Source organism: Lagopus muta, chromosome 5, assembly GCF_023343835.1.
Source record: "Lagopus muta isolate bLagMut1 chromosome 5, bLagMut1 primary, whole genome shotgun sequence".
Taxonomy (NCBI): Eukaryota; Metazoa; Chordata; class Aves; order Galliformes; family Phasianidae; genus Lagopus; species Lagopus muta.
This window is the reverse complement of record NC_064437.1, coordinates 3,818,600-3,826,814: the sequence shown is the minus strand read 5'-3', so window position 1 is coordinate 3,826,814 and position 8,215 is coordinate 3,818,600.

Below are 8,215 nucleotides of genomic sequence, written 5' to 3'. Positions count from 1 at the left end.
GAAGAAACACTCTTCAGGAGTCTTAGCAAGAGCAGGACAAATACTGGTATCAAATCTTTAGGGGCAGTCATTCAACCGAGGTCCATGAGCTGCCTGCAGTTCAAGTACTCATTCTTCTTTTAATTCACATTTTGCCACAATTCAGTGCATGAGTGAAGCTTAGTATGATGAGATCTTAGTGTAAAATATGTATAATAAATCCAAGCATTAAACTCTCCAATCTGGAGACAATCTGATATTTGTGAAGTCCATGGGAATGTTGCTGTGTGTTTCACAAACACTGAGATTTTACCCCAGGTGACTTCAAAGCCAGAATGAACAATTCACTGGCAATAGGAATAGCAAATTGTTCATAACCTTTCATGGAATGAGACAGTTTTTGAGTAAAATCCATTTTCCAAGTTGCTCTGAATAACACCAGCACTTAAAATCATCTCCAGCTTAAGGATCATTCAGAAAATTATATTGTGGCTACTGCCTTGATCAAAGTCAATGGGACACCGTGCAAAAAAGAACAGAGAAGACTCTCCTACACGTACAGTGTAAGCACACATGCAGGCAGATTTAGTGGTATGGGTTATTTTTTGTGCTCAGACTTGTGATTCAGGGCATCGCTGTCCTTGTCTGAACTTCAAATTACAGCAAATTGCAGAGCAGTAATTTCAGGCAGCTGACTGCCTCCTCTCTGAAGAGACAAGTCTGGGATCAGTTACAGAAACTCGTCCTTATTCACAAAGTCCACAAACCCCCTTAACTCCTCAAAACACTGCAGCTGTTTATCTAATATTTTCAGCTTAATTTCTCATGGTATTTGTGTGTATAGATGTATATTACATCTATGTATTCCAATTCCACACGTATCACTGCACCCATGCAATAAACACTGGTAGACTTTCTTTGTACTCTGTCATTAAGAGCTGTATTGACAGCAAACAAGTTACATATCTTTTTTTTAACAACATATAATTTTGCTGTTGTTTGCACGTTTTCTCCAAGACATATTGGATACCATTTGCTTTTCATTACAAAAAACGTGCTGACAACAAAATCACATGTTCCTGACACACAAAAGAAAGAAGAAACAGCTACCATTTTTGGGACAGGGGAGTTGTTACATGGCAAGCATGATACATCATTATAGGGGTGTTCAGAGCTTGCACACATCCAAGTGTAGCACATGTGTCTGTCAAGGCACAATAGACATGCTTGAGACTTCCAAATCCTGTTGTATTTATTCATATAGCAGTGCGTTGACAAATCATTTTTAATTATCAGAAGGTAATTAACTCTGGATATCCAAGGGGAGTCAGGTGAAGATCTATGCAGTTGGGTGCTATACCTCTCTGTATGTTTATGCCCACAGAGCTGTAATTCATCATGTGAACACCCAACAGGAAAGGCAACGTAACATCCAACTTAACAACAAAGCTAATTTCTGACTCTTTATATGTAAGATAGACCTAAATCAAAGCCAGAAAATAAATCAAATATTTGTATAAGGGCCTTTGGAGAAGTCTGGGCCGTTAGTAAGCAGCACAGATCTCAGCTGAGGTGAGATATACAACTCCACTGGAGTTGAGTGGTGAGATTGATTTATTATTGCCCAAACTAACCACTCTGATCTTTCTGGAGCTATACTCAGGCCTATCTGCTGCTTTAAGCACGCACTTGTGTCTCAAATGTCACTGCTTCCCGGGTCTCTCTCCCCAGTCTCAGCTCCCATCTCTGGCCTTTCCCAGTTGGCTGGGGTCAGTGCAGCTGAGCAATGCACTGCAGGAGCCCTGAGCACTGCCAAGAGTCATCATCAGTGGACAGGAAAGTGTGTGCTGAGCATGGCAGCAGCACCGTGCAGTGGAAGCTCTGCTCTTTGTGTTGTGCACGCACACAGCAGGGAGTGATGCAACCACACACAGCTTCAGGCTTCAAACACAGGCTGTGTGTGTGAGGGCTGCAGAGCTGCTGTTTGGTAACAGAGAGGGAAGTGGGAGAGGAGCAAAGCCTGGAACCCACCTGCCCACCTTCCCGATGCTGTGCAGGGAATGCATTCAGTGACACCGCACTGCTGGCCAGCACTGGCTTTACATGCAGCAAGGCTGAACCAATCGAGGCAGCAATGAGCAAAGCAGCAGCTGTTGGACCCAGATGCCTCATGGGGATCAGGTGAAGTCCTTCCAGGGCAGGAATCACACAAACAGTCAGTAGTGAGTTCTTAGATCACAAAGGAGGGCTGCAGTTTGGAGGGATGATTTCCAGAAAGAAGAAGCTAAAAACCAAAGCAGCAGAAATAAAACAACTTTTCGTCACCAAACTACTATGGCAATCATTGGCCAAGAAGAATATTGAGACCTGTGCAACACTGATCAACTGCAAAGGGGCACAATTGTCAAAGAGCAGAGCAGCAGAAGGCAGGAGACAAAGAAAGCAGAGAACAAGGCTGGCAATTCTACAGCAGACAACAATCTTCATATCACTGGCCTGGAATAAAATGTAGCTTTTATTCAGGTAAAGCTCTCCTTAAAATCTGGGAGGATATTGAGCAAGTGAAAAGGTGGACCTCACGCCCCAGCCCTTCCATCTCTCCAATGAACTCCCAGACAAGAGGACAAAATGTTGCTCAGGAAGAACCTTCCCCAGGTAGGTTCACAGTGACATCAAGGCATTACTGATGTCCAAGTCCAGGCAGCAGCTCACTTACAGGAGCAGCACAACACGGTGTGCACGTCTGCTTTAGGATTCTTCTGTTTTTTTCTGCATCTCTTCAGAGCACCAGAAACATATGACATAATCTGAATATTTATGGCACGCTGTGTAAAAGCAGAAGCTGTACATCTCATTACAGGAGTTCACCCTTGTGCTGGAGTAACCTGAATTCCCCATTTCTGGCCCAGACCGAGCCGTGGTGCTGATAGCAGAGCGTTGCGAATCTTCCAGCAGCCCTTTCAAAGCCAGAGCCCGTGTAACAGAGTTCAGCTAGCCACTCTCCTTCATCTGAGGGGAAAGCTTGCCTTAGGCACAAACAAAGCTTCAAATTGATTTAATTTAAAATTTCAAACTTCTGTATGCTGCTCAGCCTCTGACTGCCATCTGCTTTTTCAGCTTGCCGTGACAGAGAGCACATTTTTATTATGTTTGTTCAAGCAAGTCCAGCAGTGCAATATTAATTTTCAGAGTTTGGGAGTTCTGTACACTTTTAAAAAGCTGCTGGTTTGAAATCTGATCACAAATTATCAACAACAACATCATAGCTTACTGAGCCAGCTTTCAACACTGCATCTTCTGAGCCTGAAACCTTCTTTCCTGTGACATGCCACACTAGGCATGCCTGGGCTTTTTCTTTTTCCCTTTCTGTCTTTAAAAACTTTGTGGGTTTTCTTCCAAAGGTAAAGGAAAAAAAGTGTCTCCTGGACCCCTACATTATGTTAAAGTACTTTTCCAAACTGATTAATTAAGAGCTCTTCTACTGCCCCATCCCTGGAGGCATTCAAGGCCAGGCTGGATGTGGCTCTGGGCAGCCTGGTCTGGTAGTTGGCGACCCTGCAAATAGCAGGGAGTTGAAACTAAATGATCATTGTGGTCCTTTTCAACCCAGGCCATTCTATGATTCTATGATTCTATGATTCTATGATTCTATGATTCTACGATTCTACTTGCAAATGCACTAAAATGGAGTAAATTCTTTGCAAGGCCTTATGTTTGAAACATGAGTATATTTCAACCTTCTTGAATCTCCTCTTTCCAACCAAAGTGTTCTTGGAGGCAGGTACACATGACAACTATCCCAATAGAATGAACTTTGGAGAACACTGCACCTCGTGCCTTGACCCTGCAGGGAAGGCCGAAGCACATTGGGTCCTGGGTCAGAAGAAATACTGAGGGGTTCATCCTGATCCCACCTTGTAGCTGCTGACTTGATCTGAGCTGCAGAAAGAACTATGCAGCCATTAGCAAACCTTTCAGATTAAAAATAAGGCTCAGATTTTGACCACACTGGTCATTACAAATCCAGTGCTCTGTATAGAGTGCTTCAGCTCCCTTGAAGGAGATCATGGAATCATGGAGGCTGGAAGAGCCCTCTCAGATCATCTGGTCCAACCCTAACCCACCATGCCCACAGCCCATGACTCTCAGTGCCACATCCCTACAGTTCTTGAACACCTCCAGGGACAGTGACAAGCTTTCCCTGCGAGGCAACACATTGATGTAAACTCCATAATTATTTGAAAGCAAAGTCTCTTCCTACCTAAGTGAGGTCTGATAGCGTCCCTACCTTATAAATAATGCAGGGTGCTGCCAGTGCTCGCTGCTTGGGGAGGAACAGAGGGAGGGGTGGAACACAAACAGGCAAACAAGGAAAACATGGTTGACAAAAAATGTACCGGGAGACCCAACAAGATGTTCTGTATAGATCTCAACGTAGACGGACAGCAGGGCTGGCTTCTGACATAGGCTGACAGCTGTGATCTCTGCAAACCATGACTGCTAGGGAAGAATGAGAAAGCAGAGCTAGAGCCGTGAGAGTTGCAAATACCCTGAATATTCCAGTCAAATCTCTTTTGCACTCCTACCTTCAAAGTCACAGATTGTAAAATAATAAAACACTGCTGTCAAGATCCCCAAAAACAAACACTGGAAGGCAGTGCCCTCCGCTGGCACTCAGTGGGTTTGGGGTCAGTGTGACACAGCTGTGCCAGATGCAGCGGGCACAGCACTGCCTGAGGTGCCTGCATGGTCTGGAGCTGAGCATGCACTGAATGCTCCCATCTGGTTTTATGGCACCGCAGAGGGCACGCTGCCTTGTGCTGCAAGTCTGCAGAGAGACACAAACCCTTAACGGTCCCCAAGATAACTCACAAATGCAACAGACAGAGGGAGCAGGTAAAGGGTTGCTAATAGACCTCGGGTGCCCTACAGAGCTCACAAAGCCCATCTTTGCCTTTTGTCCGTCAGTGTGCTTTCTGGGTTGAAGGGCTGAAGGGAAGGATGCTTCCCTGTAAATAACCAGAGCGCTCCTGGGCCATCTGGAGCCTTCTCTATAATTTATGCTTGCGTTGCAGTTTTAAGGAGGCTGTTTCTGAAAGATGGCACAGCTTGGGGATTTAAACCATAATCTTTAAAACATATTTAAAGGGTATTAGCTAATTATTTAGGCTATAACTGCTGCAAAAACAGCAAATAACTCGGAGTTCTTTGAACTGGTCTTTTTGAATTCAGCAAGTGTTTGAAGTGAGGTGTAGGTGAGGTGAGAGGATTGATCACTGTGGAAGACTGAGAGAGGAGGGGAAGAGGTGCCTGGTCTATATGGGGAACCACTGCTGCAGGAGTAGGGAGCTCCATGGCTGGGAGCTGGAGCAGCTGAGTGTTGCATCCAAGCACAGCTCTGACCACGAGCCATGCCCACACCATCCCCATCCTACCCCAGCTGCAGCATCGGCCTGATGGCTCATCTTCACAGAGACGTGGTGGTTGGAAGGGGCCTCTGGAGATCCCCCACACCAACCTCCTGCTAAAGCAGGTTCCCTACAATACGTTACACAAAAAAGCATCCAGGCAGGTATTGAATATCTCCAGAGAAGGAGATTCCACCACCTGTCTGGGCAGCCTGTCCCATTTTCAGAGCATCCAGTACCGACATCTGTGATGGCAATGCTCTGCAGGGCAACACAAGGAGAACCCTGCCTTCTTGAAAGCACTGGGATACTGTGCAGACTGATAGGGATGAAAACCTGACAGGCAGCCATTTGTTACCATTAATGTTTAATTAAGAGCAGACGCTATTAGCTTTGTGTCAGAAAACCAACACATCCTCCACGCACGGATGGAAGTTCTCAGTTCGCTGATGAATAAACAATTTGTAAATGAAGACAAGGAAGGGAATGCTATCTGGGAATCCTATTGCTCTCAGACATAAGGCCTGAAGAAAGCAACGTGGGTCTGGTTTCTGATTCTTCCTCCTCATCCTCCCATGGTCACACAGGGACATGGCAGCTGGATATGTCTGTGCATTCTTAAAGAAGGCTCTAATTGATTTTTTATCCACAGAAAGTCATTGAACAGCAGCCAGTATGTGGGTCCCCGGGCTGATATATAATAACATAAAAAACCTGCATCCAAACCTTGACTTTCTATTATTGCTCCAAATATAGATATAAATAACATTAACCTGCTCCTCCTAAGTCCTGATTTCCATGTTCAATTTATTTCGGTGAAATTGACACTTGGATGAACTCCGTGCCTCACTTGTGCACTTCAGAAAGATGACACCAAACAGACAGCAAACCCATCATGTTGCTATTGTACCTCAGAACAGGGTTAGAATTGGATAAAGCTGCTGTGAGATGGAGGGAAATATTCCTGCGTGCATAGAAAAGGCTTTCAAAAAGCCAATAAATACAGTGATGCTGCAGCCCCCTACAACAAAACGACATGGCTGGAAGATGATCTCAAGAAACAATTTTCATGCCCATGCAAGAGTTATTAATGAAGAAGAGTGTGCCATTAAAGAGAAAGAAGGGAAGGGAATGCATTGGCATTGCAGTTCAGTAACTGGGGACCCTCTGGAACTGGAACTTCAAAATAGGATTTCTTAAAAGCTTTTTCTTTCCTAAATTCCCTTTGCAGAAGCCTGCTTATTCTTTCATAATCACTTCAAAGCAATCCCCAGCCTTGCAATAAAGTAAATTCAAAGCAATTAGAGAGTAGATCTACACAGCAAGACCAAACAGTGCTTATAGATGGTTTCTGTAAAGTGGTTCTGCATACATTTTCCTTGGAATGACTTTATTTGTATAAAGAACGAGGGGCATTTTTTATGAAGGAAAGAAAATATGAAATAAATTTATGATAGCAAATAGAAATGCTGCATCTCTGGAGTGTGCTATTATACTGCAGTTTGCAAGCACAACCCATATAGCATCACTCTGCTACTTTCATACGTTGTCATGAACAACAACAGAGGAGGAAGGAAAAAGAAAAGATTCTTCTCCAGTGTGCTACAATCAGAGCTTGCAATAACCAGGTAAGGAATGAACAGACCAACTTCACATCTTCCAGCCCTGGCTCCTTGGAGGCCCTGCTGTGCTGCCTGGCCCTGGTGTCTGCACAAAGGCAAGGCTGAGAAATGCCTGAGTGCTGCTTCCCTCATGCTAGAAAGGGAGCAGAGCAGTGCTGAGATGTGCTTATGTCATTGTGATGCAAATAAATGTAACAATTAAGAATATAATTTTGGAAGATGTCAATGGCACAATTACTCATATGGCTCGCAGCCAATTAAGCAGTAGGTGAATTAGCCCATTTAATCGGGTTTGGTGTTTCAGCACAAGGTGTCTTATGCTTTGTATTCTGTCAACATTTTGCTGTACGATACATTAATAATCCTGATTGCTCAGGTAATAACATCTGGGCAAATGTGGTCTGGAATACAGAAACCACTGCCGGAAAGGTTGCATACACCTGTGATCCCAGTTGTGCAGGCAGATTGACTCCAACAAAAGCTCCATTCAGGGGAGATGGAAGTCTCGATTCGCTTGTAAGCCCATTAAACACTCTGAATGGCCATGAAGATGAAACAAGGAAGCACTTTGGGACTCTGCAGTTAGAAGACTTAGAGCAGAAATGGCAACAATAAAAGAACAACGCAATGTGATTATTCCCAATCCAAAAGACAAGCATATAACAGCAACTGAGGAGAGAGGGGGGAAAAAGCATCATATCTCTTGCTTGGGAAGCTGCTGCATTTCAGCTAATCTCCTCTATTAGCTCACGGTCACAATAGTCCTCAGTAAGATGGGAAACCAGAGGCACTCATGGGTTAGTGAAGTACTTCACAGTTACCCTAAGGAAGCACAAAAGAGACACACTAACATTAAGACTGCAGATTATACTGTTAATGACAATAACTGCATATAAATGAACTCTCCTTCACAAGAAGAGATTAATTTAAGAACTAAAAGCCCTCATTTAGAAAGGGACTGCTGAAACAGTGACAACCTAATAAGGCAGTTATGTCTATTAGCCACAAGAAACAGGAGTGTGAAAGCTAGAGGAGATGCTCTTTTTAACGCCAAGAGCTGATTCTTTCTACTTTACTTTCAAATTGTCATTCCCTAAACCTAAGGGGTTCCTTGGGTGCAATTAGCATCCCTGATTGAGATTCAGTCACTGCTTGCTCATGAGTCATTTTATCCTGCACACTTCATTTTTGCAGGAGTAAGTAAGA